Raw genomic sequence first — 15,281 nt, forward strand, 5'->3', positions numbered from 1 at the left:
CTCTCACAGCCAAGCCCCCTTTTCTACTTTCCCTCATCTCCCTTGCTCTCCCTGTTGTCTCGCAAGCCAATCAGCATGAAAGGAGGGACTGTGTGTTAGCAACTGAGAAGAGTCTTCTGAGTGCCTGACTCATTTCCAGGGCCGGTTCTAAAGGGTGGCCAGGTGGGGCGCAGCCATGGATAGCAGGGCATGAACTTCAGAGCCGCCCACCATTCCCCCACTTCACCTACCTTTCTCTCTGCTGTTTTTTGCTGCTGCGTGTGCAGGTTTGCCATCAATCAAGATGGCGGCCGAGGTTTCCCTAAGGGGCTGAAGCCTCTGCTGCCATATTGGTTGATGGCAGCAATGCGCATGTGTAGCACGCATGCGTGCCATCAACGAAGATGGCGGCAGAGGCTTCAGACCCTTAGAGAAACCTCGGCCGCCATCTTGATTGATAGCAAACCTGTGCATGCTGCATGCGCCACCGAAAAGACAGCACAGAGAAAGGTAAGTAGAACGGGGGAATGGCAGGCAGCTTGGGATCTCCCACCCTGTGATCTGTGGTACCAATCCTGCCACGAATCACAGAAGGGGAGTGCTGGGGCCCAGGGCAGGCTGGTACCCAAGGGCCCCAGCATGCCTGGGGCCGGCCCTGCTCATTTCCTTTTATTCTGTTGTGCTCCAATCAGCAGGAAAGGACAAGAACTCTTCTTAGTGGCTAACATGTTCCCTTTTCATGCTGATTGGTTTTGGTTCATGCATAGGGACCTGGCTGGGTCCCTGCTCTTAAAAAGTAACAGGCTTATGACTACCACCACCTGCATCCCTGGATGACTGCACCCCTGCTAACGAGAACAGGTAAGTTTTCAGATCTTTCCTAAAAGCTTGAATTGTTGTGGTCTCCCAGAGGCTAATTGATAAAGTGTTCCAGAGCCATTTACAAGGAACACCTTCTCCCTTGTACCTGCCAATTTACAGTGCAAGCCCATGTCTAATCAGAAGTAATTCAATGGGGGTTGGAAATGGACTACCTTCAAGTCAATCCCAACTTATGGCGACCCTACGAATAGGGTTTTCATGGTAAGCGGTATTCAGAGGGGGTTTACCATTGCCTCCCTCTGAGGCTAGTCCTCCCCAGCTGGCTAGGGCCTGCTCAGCTTGCCACAGCTGCACAAGCCAGCCCCTTCCTTCTCCGCAACTGCCAGCTGGGGGGCAACTGGGCTCCTTGGGATTATGCAGCTTGGGTGGCAGGGCACGCCACTCACTGTGGGGGTGATCCTTAGCTGGCCCTTTACACCCAGGAGACACGAGCGGGGATTTGAACTCACAGACTCTGGACTCCCAGCCAGGCTCTCCTCCCTATGGTGCTATACCAGCTTACTCCTAGGTAAATCAGGTTAGAACTGAAACCTTAATTACTCTTCATGGTAAGCAGGTGAGAAGGGATTCTGTTGTTGGTCTCAATGTGCAGGCAGGCTGGTGTAGGTGCAGGCAAAATAAACCTTCAGATGACCTCCCTTCTGCCAAGCAATTTCGTACAGATAATGAAAGAATGGGAAACATCCTGCAGGCAAAAGGGAAGAACAGCTGTCTCCCTTCTGAGATCCATCCTCCAGCAATGACAAAACTGTGCCCATAAGCCCCATTCCAGACAGGTGGCTCATGTGGTTTACTGATTGATTTATTTTATAGCCCACCCTTCAACAGGTTCCCAAGAACAAAAGAGCCTCGGAACATAAAAAGGCTTTTGCCTGGCATCAAAATGGTATCAAGTATAGTGTGGTTGATATCACAAGCCACCAAGAGATCATAGAATCATAGAATCATTGAGTTGGAAGGGGCCTATAAGGCCATTCCTGTTCAGTGCAGGAATACATATTAAAGTATACCTGACATGTTGCTGTTCAGCTGCCTCTTGAATGCCTCCAGTGTTGGGCAGCTCATCACCTCCCTAGGTAATTGGTTCCATTGTTGTACTGTTATAACAGTTGGGAAATTTTTCCTGGTGTTCAGCTGAAATCTGGCTTTCTGTAAGTTGAGCCCATTATTCCATGTCCTGCACTCTGGGACGATCGAGAAGAGATCCTGGTCCTCCTCTGTGTAACATCCTTTCAAGTAATTGAAGAGTGCTATCATATCTCCCCTCAGTCTTCTCTTCTCAGGGCTAAACATGCCCAGTTCTTTCAGTCTCTCCTCATAGGGCTTTGTTTCTAGTCCCCTGACCATCATTGTTATTTTATTTATTTATTTATTTAGTTGCATTTCTAAACCGCCCTATAGCTTTGTTGCCCTTTGTTGCCGCATTATTGCCCTCCCCTGAACCCGTTCCAGTTTGTCTGCATCCTTCTTAAAGTGCGGTATCCAGAATTGGATGCAGTACTCAAGATGAGGCCTAGCCAGTGCCAAACCAATACTTAATGCAATTTGGAAACTATACTTCTGTTAATGCAGCCTAAAATAGTATTTGCTTTTTTTGCAACCACTTCACGCTGTTGGCTCATATTCAGCTTGTGATCAACAATCTCAAGATCCTTCTTGCATGTAGTATTGCTGAGCCAAGTATCCCCCATCTTATAACTGTGCATTTGGTTTCTTTTTCCTAGGTGTAGACCTTTGCATTTATCCCTGTTAAATTTCATTCTGTTGTGTTCAGCCCAATGCTCTTACCTATGAAGATCCCTTTGAATTTTGTTTCTGTCTTCCAAGGTATTAGCTACACCTCCCAATTTTGTATCATCTGCATATTTGATAAGCATTCCCTGCACCTCCTCATCCAATTCATTAATAAAAATGTTGAAGAGCACTGGGCCCAGTACTGAGCCCTATGGTACCCTGCTTGTTACCTCCCCCCAGTTTGAGAAGGCCCATTGATAAGCACTCTTTGAGTACGATTCTATAGCTAACTGTGGATCCACTTGAGAGTTGTTCCATCCAGCCCACATTCAGCTAGCTTGCTAATCAGAATATCATGGGGCATTTTGTCAAAAGCTTTGCTGAATCTGAGATATATTATGTCCACAGCATTCCAACAGTCATCCAGGGAGGTTACCTGATCCAAAGGTCAAAGGAAACCAACAGAGATGTAGGGTTACCAAGCAGTTTTCATCCCCAAACCTGATTTGAAACTAGATTGAAAGGGACTCAGATAATCAGCCTCATCCAGATACACTTGGAGGAAGAACACCACGTCTCATTCGAGGATAATTCTTCAGGAATAGTAAACACAAGACTGGTTGAGAGTTCTACAGGCTTCAATATAGTTTTTTTCCCCAGCGTGGTTTAGGCACCACTTCATTCAAAACAACTAAGGGATGCAATAACCACCCACTGGTCCAGCCATCCTCTGGCTGATAGAATAAGCCAGAATAGACGTAGCTCAAGTGAGGAAGTGGAAGATCTCACACCTCCAAGTGTTGAACAAATTGAAATATATCTATACGAAAAGAGGACTGTATGCAAATGACCTCTCAATATTCTCTGCTCTTTTTATGGGCATGGACATTTGGAGTTTCACTGAAATTCTCCAACAGTTTCTCAGGTATGGGACTCAGCATTAGCAGTGGCAGTAACAACACGGCTTCTTTCTCTTTTACTATTTTTTGGTTTTTTGCTGCTATTCTTCCTCAATATACCTGTTACAACAATCGATGTGTTTCAGGAGGGGGAAAAATGCCCAACTTTATAAAATGTTGTCTAACATACCTGAGGTTTGTTTCTTTTTCTTTCTGTGTTTACCAATTACCCACTAGTTTCAATAAGTGTGTTCTAATGCCTTCATATACTGTTTTGTTTATGAATTCACATTTTGGTAAGAAAACCATCTCACTTTAAAATGAAACTGAATTTTAACTAGCTGAATTTGAATTAGGTTTTTTTAAAAAATAGTCACTTTCCTCATAATCATTGTGTGAACAAATGCTCATGTCCATTTGCATTAATGACCTCATGGATTTTGCTAGTTAAAAATGAAAGCCAAGAAACCAGGACTGATGCTTGATTGGCAAAAAGCCAGTTTAGAGAAATTAAGAACATATGTTGAAGAATGCATTTGTAACAGCTTTTCCATTTTTTTAAAATGACAGCTTAAAACCACCAACATGTATGCCTATTTTTTCTTATTCTTCAGTCTCTCCCTCTCTCCCTTTCCCTCTCTCCCTTTCCCTCTCTCCCTCTCCCTCTCTCCCTCCCTCTCGTTCTTTAAATCTTTCTTTATATCAGTCCCCCTTTCTTGGAAACTGAGGCTTATTTCCTGGTGTAGTACCACAATGACAGAAGTAGTCAAAATAATTTTTATATACCTTACACAGTGCATTCCTTTGCATATCTGTTCAGAAGTAAGACCTAGTGAGTTCAATTGGCCTTACTTCCAGGTTAGACTGCAATCCTAACACCTGCCATCTGCTGGTGGGCTCCGCCAGTCCACATCTGGAGCAGCTCTGCTCCAGGCTGGTACAGCAATTGTGCCCATCACATTATGACTGCTATACTCAGCTCTGCCTCTCCCTGCCCTTGGAATACCCTGTTTTGGGGCTGTCTGCTGGTCCCCACGGGAGGGGGAATAGATTAGGTGGAGGTGACCCTCCACCTAGCTCTCCTGGCTCAGTCAACCTCCTACCAGCCACCAACCCTGAAGGTAGCCTGGGGACTGGCTGGCTATATCCCCATTATATAATCTACATTATATAAGAGACCAGTGATTAGAATCTCTTGCCCCACACTATATCTGTATGTTTCCCATGGGAGAAGGAGCACCTGGTAGACAGGACTATTTTTAATGTGGAAAATGACATGGGGAAGAGGATAAAATCCCTCCTCCAGGTTCATGGTCCAGTTCAAATTCCTCCCTCCAGGTGTTACTGTTTTTTCACAAATCAATGGATGAGCCCAATAAGGGTTTCTTGCATAACATCCAGTTGTGCCCGTCTGCTAGCCAGTCTCATGAATCGATGACATTTTTCATTGATTGTAAATTTACTTGAAAATGATTTGTCTTCTTCTGCTCATTTATCAAAGATTTCTGGTTTATTAGTAGTGAGTCTGTGTTGGCTATTTTCAGATGCAGATTATACAGTAATAGACTAGATTTTTGCCAACTTCCACCTCTGTTTTGGTGTTAGGGGTGAATTATTCCACCACTGTTATTTATTATATTTGTATCCTGCCCTTTCTCCATGAACCCTAGAGTGAGCTTGTCCCCTGCCATTTTGTTACCCCATTAGCAAGCAGTGAAATAGGGGCCATTTTGTGATTTTCAGGGATGGGGCAGGGGCAAACATGCTACCAACAGTGCAGTGCTCCTCTTCGTGATCTGATGGCTTATGGCAACCATCCTCCTCACCAAAAATAAAAAAGGCATTATGTGGTAATTTTAATCTGGTCATCTCTTTTTGAAAACAGCCTGAGTACAAAACTTTGAAAACATATCATATCATAGAATTGTAGAGTTGGAAGGGGCCTATAACGCCATCGAGACCAACCCCCCATTCAGTGCAGGAATTCAAATTAAAGCATACCTGACAGGTATCTGTCTAGCTGCCTCTTGAATGCCACCACCTCCCTAGGTAGTTGGTTCCATTGTTGTACTGTTATAACAGTTAGGAAGTTTTTCCTGATGTTCAGTTGAAATCCGGCTTCCTGTAAGTTGAGCCCATTATTCCATGTCCTGCATTCTGAGACGATGGAGAAGAGATCCTGGCCCTCCTCTGTCTGACAACCTTTCAAGTACTTGAACAGTGTTCTCATATCTCCCCTTAGTCTTCTCTTCTTAAGGCTAAACATGCCCATTTCTTTCAGTCTCTCATCGGGCTTTGTTTCTAGTCCCCTGATCATCCTCGTTGCCCTCCTCTGAACCCGTTCCAGTTTGTCTGCATCCTTCTTAAAGTGTGGCATCCAGAACTGGATGCAGTACTCAAGATGAGGCCTAACCAATGCCGAATACTGTAGAGGGGAACGAATACTTCATGTGATTTGAAAACTACTGTTAATGCAGCCTAAACTAGCATTTGCCTTTTTTTGCAGTCACATCACACTGTTGGCTCATATTTAGGTTGTGATCAACAACAATCCCAAGATCCTTCTCGCATGTAGCATTGCTGAGTCAAGTATCCCCCATCTTATAACTGTGCATTTGGTTTCTTTTTCCTAGGTGTATAACTTTTTACTTAATCTGCTAAGTTTCATTCTGTTGTTTTCAGCCCAATGCTGCAGCCTATCAAGATCCCTTTGAATTTTGTTTCTGTCTTCCAAGGTATTAGCTACCCCTCCCAATTTTGTATCATCTACATATTTGGTAAGCATTCCCTGCACCTCCTCATCCAAATCATTAACAAAAATGTTGAAGAGCACTGGGCCCAAGACCGAGCCCTATGGTACTCCACTTGTTACCTCCCCCAAGTTTGAGAAGAAACTATTGATAAGCACTCTCTGAGTACGATTCGGTAGCCAAAGATGGATCTACCTGAGAGTTGTTCCATCCAGCTCACATTTAGCTAGCTTCCTAACCAGAATATCATGGGGCACTTTGTCGAAAGCTTCGCTGAAGTTGAGATATATTATGTCCACAGCACTCTCACAGTCTACAAGAGAGGTTACCTCATCAAAAAATGAGATAAGATTAATCTGGCAGGATTTGTACTTAATAAATCCATGTTGGCATTGTTTTCAAGGTGCTTACAGATTGACTGCTTGATAATCTGCTCCAGAATTTTCCCAGAGATTGATGTCAGACTGACTGGTTTTACAGTGGTTCCGTTCCTATCTCTCCGGTAGATATCAACGGGTAGTGTTGGGGGATGAGGTTTCAGACCCTTGGCCCCTCAACTGTGGTGTGCCACAGGGTTCTATCCTCTCTCCCATGCTATTTAACATTTATATGAAACCGCTGGGAGCCATCATCAGGAGTTTTGGGCTGCAGTGTCACCAATATGCGGATGACACGCAGCTCTATCTCTCATTTAAATCTTCACCAGAGTTGGCTGTGGATACCTTGTCCAAGTGCCTGGAGTCCGTAAGTGGATGGATGGGAGAGAACAGGCTGAAGCTGAACCCTGATAAGACTGAGGTATTACTAGTGGGGGACAAGGGAAGGTTGGGTGATTTTGACCTGATACTTAATGGGGTGAGTTTGCCCCTGAAGGACCAGGTCCGCAGTCTCGGGGTCATCTTGGACTCCCAGCTGTCTATGGAGGCTCAGGTTTCTGCAGTGAGCCGGGCAGCTTGGTACCAACTTCATCTAGTACAGAGGCTGCGACCCTATCTTCCCATACATCTGCTCCCACGAGTGATACATGCCCTGATCTCCTCTCAATTAGACTACTGTAATGCGCTCTACGTGGGGTTACCCTTGAAGACGGTCCGGAAACTCCAGCTGGTACAAAACGCGGTGGCACGCTTAATAAAGCAGACCCACCGCCGCGATCATATCACCCCAGTGTTGATTGAATTACACTGGTTGCCAGTTGTATACCGGGCCCAATTCAAGGTGTTGGTTTTAACCTTTAAAACTCTATACGATTCCGGCCCAGTTTATCTGAAGGAGCGCCTCCAGTATCACCAAATATGCCGCCAAACAAGATCAGCCTCACAGGACCTTCTCTCGGTCCCACCGACTAAGACAGCTAGGTTGGTGCGGACCAGGGAGAGGGCTTTTTCGATTGTGGCCCCCACCCTCTGGAACTTACTTCCCTTTGACCTTCGGCATGCCCCCTCCCTGTTGACTTTTCGCCGAGCCTTGAAGACCTGGCTCTTCAGGCAGGCCTATGGGATCTCTGGGGTGGGTTAGGTTTTACACTGTATTAATGTAAGATGGTCTTCAGATGAGATGTTATGATATTAATAATGTGATGATTATGTATATGAGCACATTGTATTTTATATTGTATTTTATATTGTACGTCGCCCAGAGTGTCCGTTCAGTCGTACAGATGGGCGTCTGCTAAATAAAATTTTATTATTATTATTATGGTCTGTAGTTTCCAGGTTCCTCCTTTTTGCCCTTTTTGAAGATAGGGACAACATTAGCCCTCCTCCAGTCATCCAGCACTTCACCCATCCGCCACGATTTCACAAAGATAATAGACTGCGTTTCCAAGAGTTCTTCAGCCAGTTCCTTCAATACTCTAGGATGGAGTTCATCAGGCCCTGGAGATTTGAACTCATTCAAAGTGATTAGGTATCTAGGATTCACAGATCTTCTGAGAAAGAGTGTTATTTGCATTGTAATTCTAAGATTTTTTTTCTTATAACAGGAGGCTTCAGCTTTACCAGGCTATCAATCTGTGTCCCCTCCATGTCATGCTCAAGCTGTTTGTTCTTGGCTAAGAGCTGCAGGACGAGAGCTCTTTTGCTTGTGCCCTTTGGCTCACACTAAAGGCTCACACCCTTGATCGAAGAAATCACGAGGAGACCCAAATGGTTCCCACTAGACAGTCCAAGGACAAGGGCTGTAATTATGCTGGCCTTTGTGTAATGCAAATGGTTAACAGACTGGACCTAGTAATACTAAATGGGAGTGTAGAAGGTGATATTAATGGTGAATTCACATTTCTTTCAGGTCTGGGAGCCTCCACAATTGATTATGTCATTATTTCATATGAGCTATTAGATCGAGTGGCTTCTTGTAAGGTGGGCAAGCGTATGGAGAGAGAGCATTTACCCATGGTTTTATCCTTGAATCTTGGATCTCAAAATATTCACGTGGATTACGAACTGCTGCTAAACTCTGAGGCAGACTCAAAAACGACATGTGTAAAGTGGTCAAATACAATTGGGCACACCTTAACAGAGTGGCTGTACTTGAAAGACAGTCTATGCCATCGTGAAACCATGTTAACAGCAGATTCCCCAAGGGTAATGCTAACTTTGTTTCAAGAACTGATTTCCTCCTTACATAACAGTTTGAAAACTAAAATTCCGGCAAGACCAAATATTAGCAAATCCAAACATTGGTTCAATCGTGAATGCATTGATATGAAAAAATTCCTAATTGAGAAATATCAGTTATACAGGGATCAAAATCTGTCAGCATTACCTCCTGAATGGCAAAGCCTAATTAAAGCGACAAGAGCACACGATGCTGCAACTTTTTGGAGAGTGGTCTCGAGGGGCTATCCAAAAACAACAATTAATATGGACAGCCATATTCCAGTGACTTCCTGGGAATTGTATTTTAGCACTACCTATGCAATAGGACCAAGCTCTCACCAGACACCACTTCCCATGAAGTCAGAAACCTTATCTCTAAATTGAAAGCTGGTAAAGCACCAGGGAGTGATAATATTCCACCAGAACTCCTTAAGTTAAATTTAGAGTGGTGGGCCCCTGTCCTAGCATCATTATTCACATGCATTGATCACACAGCATGTGTTCCAGAGGACCGGGGGCTGGCCATCATCATTCCAATATACAAAAAAAGGAAAAAGGTCCGATCCTGCTATAGACCGATTAGCTTGCTAAGTATTATTAGTAAGCTATATGCTTCTCATCTGCATGAGAAACTATTAAGCTGGCTAGAGCAGGAAAATATATTCGGTAACGAGCAGGCTGGTTTTAGAATGGGTCGCTCCACAATTGATCAAGGACTTGTTCTTCGACATCTCATGGAAAAGTATGCCTTATCAACGAAGGAGGGGCTTCACACAGCTTTTATCGATTTTAAATCAGCGTTTGATTTGATTTCAAGAGACAAACTATGGGAAAAATTTGAGGCCACAATCATTGGTAGGAGGCTCCTTATACTAACTCGTAGCCTTTATGAAAATACATACTTGAGGGTTAAATGCGATTGTATTGGTCACTTAACGGGTCCCATTCCCACTTTTAACAGAGTGAAACAGAGATGCATTTTAGCTCCCACGTTGTTTAACTTCTATATTAATTCATTGATCGAAATCCTAGCAAAGGTAAATTCACACCCTCCCAAGTTGGCAAATAGACCTGTGTCAATCCTTCTCTACGCTGATGATAGGGTACTCCTGTCATTGTCAACCATCGGCCTGAAACATCTTTTAAGTGCTTTAGCTTTATATTGCAGAGAAGAACGACTGACAATTAACTATGACAAGTCTAAGGTTTTAATTTTTAATAGGAAGAGGAGTAGGCATCGATGGCAGATCAATGACCATCAAATTGAGCAGGTTACCTATTATATTTAGGTGTAAACTTCCATTCAACAGGCTCATGGAAAGTCCAAATAAAAAATGCCATTGCAAATGCCCAGAGAAGCACAAAGGCACTTCTATCTTTTTATTACACCAAAGGTGGTCAATATATCCCCTTGGGCTGCGGCTCTACAAGTTTTTGTTGCTAAGATTATAGCCCAGATGCTGTATGGTTCCCAGCTATGTGTTTATGATAATTTTGCTCCTTTTGAGACTGTCCAAACTAAATTTATAAGAGCAATATCAGGTACCCCGTTATGTGTCCCTAATATAATTTTGTGGCTGGAGGCGGGCCAAATCTCTGTAGAGGCTCACGCATTGATATATAAGACAAACTTTTGGCTAAAATTAATGTTCTTCCCAGTGGGCTTAGCTCCTTTGACTCTGATAGATACTTTTCAATTGAGCTGGAAAAGAGAATTGTCCATGAAATTGTCGCATTTGGGTCTTTCTATTCCCACTATTATGGCATTAGGCTATGTTCAAGCAAAAAAGGCTGTCTCCCAGCAAATCATTTGATTTACAAACCCATTTGAGCTTGGCCGCACTCTATTCTAACTATGGAGATTATGCAAGTAAGTTTACAACAACAAATTATATGAGAATGCTGTCTATTCCAAAGCACAGAAAAGCTTTCACGCTTGCCAGACTCAATGTCTTACCTTCGGCACTTTTAGAAGGAGATTCAATAAGGTGCCAGTACAGGAGCGCTTATGCCCCTGTGATATGGGAAGTGTGGAAACTGCTGCACATGTATTGTTGTACTGTCCATTCTGTTGAGTCTCCCGGTCTGATCTCATCAACCCAATTCTCCAAAAAATCCCAGGGAGGTCTGATGCATTTTATTTAGAACATTTACTCTCAGATAGGAGTCAGCAGGTGACAGCTAATGTGGCAAGATTTTGTGCTTCGGCTGTTACCTGTAGGAGAGTGATGACGGCAAACAACAATAATGGATAACCTCGGGTGGGCCATTCCCCATTGTTGCCCTAATTTTAATACCACAGTTCCATATTATCTCAGGCTGCTGCCATTTGTTTCCTTCTCTGTATAATATTGACATGTTTTATTGTTTGCTGTTTTAACATTTTATAGTGCCGGTCATTGACCATAATAAAGGATTGATTGATTGAAAGGCTCACACCCTTGTCAGGCACAAGCCTTCAATACAGTACCTGGAGAGAGAGAGAGAAGCAGTCTCAATCCCCACTCTCCAGGATCAGTATGGTCGGACATTTTGGTATCTTGTATTAAACAATTTAACTCATTTTGGTATGTTTTTGGTAATGTAATGTAATACATTTTTAGAAGCTATTTTAACTGAGACTGAGTTATAGCCATGCTTTAAACAAGCCTTACTTCCAAAAGAGAACCCGGCTGCTTATATAGTCTGTGTGAAATTATATTGGGCTTATAAACTATTTTAACTTCATTTGAACTTTTTCAAAACAGACATTTTATACCAAAAGTGCTATAAATAATGTGATTTGCTTGATGTGAATGAGAGCCTACAAGTGCTCATATTAGTTCCTGATTCCAGGCAAGGAATTAATACTGTATACTTTAGTGCAGGTGAAATGAATGCCAAATTTACTTAGATTGTCCTACAAAATGAGCAGAGATCACATTACTTATGATGGAACACTTGGGAAAAATGGAGCCATAAGATAAAATATTACCTATAATTTCTTTGTTTTTACTCAGCAGCATACAGTTACAAATATGACAACTGATTATGAACTTTATGGATCAGTTTCCAGAGGGGCTATGTTAGTCTGTTGCAGCAAAAACAAAAAGTCTTTTAGCACCTTCAAGACTAATAAACTGGTTATGGCACAAGCTTTTGTGGACCAGAATCCATTTCATCAGATGCATGAAGTGAATACATGTAATATATTTGATGAAGTTTACCATGCATCTGATCAAATGGACTCTGGTCTACAAAAACATATGCCATGATAAATGTATGGATCTGATGTTTCTTAAAGGCTGCATTTAATTTTCAAGCTGAGATATAACTTATTCATGTCATTTAGCTTTCACTGGTAAGTGTTTTGTGCTTGAAATTCAGAATGTGACTAATACTGACCAGAGACAGAATACTATCCTACACTGACTTAAATAATGGCGATCAAATTAATTTAATGGGCATCAGCATAATTCGTGTGATTTTCAGCTATCCCACAATAAATAGTGGATAAAATTAGTTGCCACTGCCATCATAGCAGTAAACACTTCCGTGTTCAGAGGCAATGTGTCTCTGAAAATGAGATTCTAGGGACAAACACCAAGGGAAGGAGAAGCCTTCATGCTTGGCTTTTAGGCTTTCTAAAGGCAAAATGATGATACAGATTGTTCTTTGGTACAATTCATCAGACCCTTGTGTTCTTACTATAAAGCATCTACAGCCAGATATTTGGAATAATCCCTGCAAAAAGTGTATGGATATTTTCAAATTATTAAATATTTGATTAGATGAATAAATGAATTAAATAGAAAATGATATTTGCAAATTATTAAATGACAATCATTTAATGATTGTCAAATCATTGGTGTTGGTATTGATACTGATTGTCATTTATTATTGCATTACTGAATACACTTCCAGCCTATCCCAAATACTCAATATAAATATAAACATACAAGTAGACTGTGTGGTTATGGATTGATGATTTGCATGCTTATTGAGTTCAGTGGGATTTACTCCCCTGCAATCATGCTTAGGATAGGTAAAAGTGACCATGGGGAGAAAAGCCTGGAGTGGGCAGGGGAAGAGAAAGAAGGAAGAGGGGAGGAGAGGAAGAAGGGAGGAGGAAGGGAGAGGAGAGGGGAAGAAGGGGAAAGGCAGGTCTGATCATTTGCATGCTTATTGAGTTCAATGCATTTACTCCTGTGCAATCATGGCTAGGATAGGTAAAACTGACCATGGGGGAGGAGGAGGGAGAGGGGACAGTTTAGGGAAGGAAGAAGGGGGGAGCAGGGAGCAGAAGGAGTGGGAGTGGGAAGGAGCAGAGCTTGGAAAAGTTACTTTTTTGAACTACAACTCCCATCAGCCCCAGCCAGCATGGCCACCGGATTGGGCTGATGGGAGCTGTAGTTCAAAAAAGTAACTTTTCCAAGCTCTGGGAAGGAGGGGTTTGGAAAGGGAGTGGGAGGGGTGAAGGAAGGGGGAGGGGAGGGGTAAAAGGGAGGTGATGGGAGGTAGGAGGAGAAGGGGACGGCAGGTTTGATTATCTGCATGCTTATTGAGTTCAATGGGATTTACTCCTGTGCAATCATGCTTGAAAATGAAATGGACCAACCCAAATTGTGTTTGCATTTTGACAAATTTGTAGGGCAGTACAATATCTCAGAAAGGAGGTCAGGTGCCCTGCTCCCCTGGTGCATTCACTATAGCTGCCCAATTTCCCTGCTTTTATAAGTTTGATAGAAATATCTGTGGGCTATAGGTATGTTCTTAAACCGCAAGGCCTATTAAAGAATTATTCTCTCTATTTACAAAGTTCAGGGATGAGTGTCAATCCTTATGAAGCCAAAACAGTTCACAATGAACTGTCAGACTGGAGTTGCATATAACAAGCCTGCAGTGTTTTTCCATTGGACCCCTATTGCAGTTAGGCTGAGCGGGCAGCTTACAGCAGCCCTGCAATGTTGTCTTCTGTTAATATTGTAGATCAAAGGTGAAGTGGTTATATGCAGTCAAAAAATTCCTGAGACATCTCAGGTTGCAGCAAATATCAATCTATTTACATTTCCCCTTCAGACATCTGCCCAGTCCAGATCCAACGCTCAGTTGCAGGAAGCCTCATTCAGACTGGTTGCACTTAAAGGGGAAAAATTACATATGAAGCAAGACCCAAGTTACAGCAAGGGCATCTGTCTTAGATGTTAACTTCTATTTTTTCAGCCACACGTTCAGGTAACATATGCACACCAGGGATACCTTGCAACATTTACTGCATGGACCCGCTTGTTAGATCTGACTACTTCTTTTCTGCTGTGAAAATGGGTTGAGCATGTAGGTTGTTTCTGGACAATAATGTCCAATTGTTGAATATTTGGACATCTTTACCAGAGCACTTCAGCCAGTTTCTGCTCAGAAAAGAACAATTGTATCAAGCTGGGAAAATAGCAAGTAATAATTTTTACTATTAATGGGTTTAATTGGTGGAAGAAAGGGCAACCTGCACTCTTCCAGGGGTTCAGTTGGGCTCTGGAGTTAAACCTCAACAGCCCTGGTTCAGGGGTAGGCCTCTGTGTGTCCTCACAAGCCCTTGTTCCATAATAAGTTTTCTGGAAAAGAATTAGGAGTGATCCTTCTCACTCCCATTTAGACATGGGCTCACCTGGCAGACTGACTTGCTTTACAGGGATTCTCTAGAGAGGACTAGAAACCTATATACAGAGTATCAGTGGTAACAGAATAATTGTCTGCATATGTGCATTCAGAGTGCTTTCTATATATTTTTTTAATACCATGCAGCTTCTTGAAGCAAAGCTAGTTCAACCGGCTAACAGTGTGCATACTCATGTGGGATGCTTAATTTATCTTCAAGCCCTATTGAAGCTATTGCACTATTGATGTTGCCAACTGATTGTTTTCATGTTGCAGAGAAAAAAATGGATGAGGCATTTGTAAAGCAAATGAGCATTCTACTCAGTTTTAAGCTTCTAGTGTGAAAGTACCCTGTTCGAAGTGTTCTGGCTGTAAAAGAAGAACTAAGCTGGAAAAGAAACCCTTCAGTTCAAACAACTACTGAAACGTATCTTAGAGTGGTATGTGAGCAAATAACTCAAGACCAACAAGGTTGGTTTATTTTTTGTTGAGACCTACAAAAATATTTAAAATGCTAACTGGCTCCATCTGTGGATGCTAACAGCTGTTGCAGAAAAATAGGCTCATGATAGAGAGCACATCGGGGAAATTTTATTGTACTTTAAACAGACATCTCTGTCTTGCATCACATATAACATGTCAAGAGGCAGCTCCATCCTAACCGTATAAACCAAGGTCTTTTTTCTCATCTTTCCTGAACTTGTAACTTGAAAGTAAGAAAAAAGTGAGAGAAATTAAATGATGTGTTTTCTTTCTTTTTATAAATAATATTATCAAAGGAAGCTCATCAATTACTGAGAAGTGAA

This window comes from Rhineura floridana, chromosome 4, assembly GCF_030035675.1.
Source record: "Rhineura floridana isolate rRhiFlo1 chromosome 4, rRhiFlo1.hap2, whole genome shotgun sequence".
NCBI lineage: Eukaryota > Metazoa > Chordata > Lepidosauria > Squamata > Rhineuridae > Rhineura > Rhineura floridana.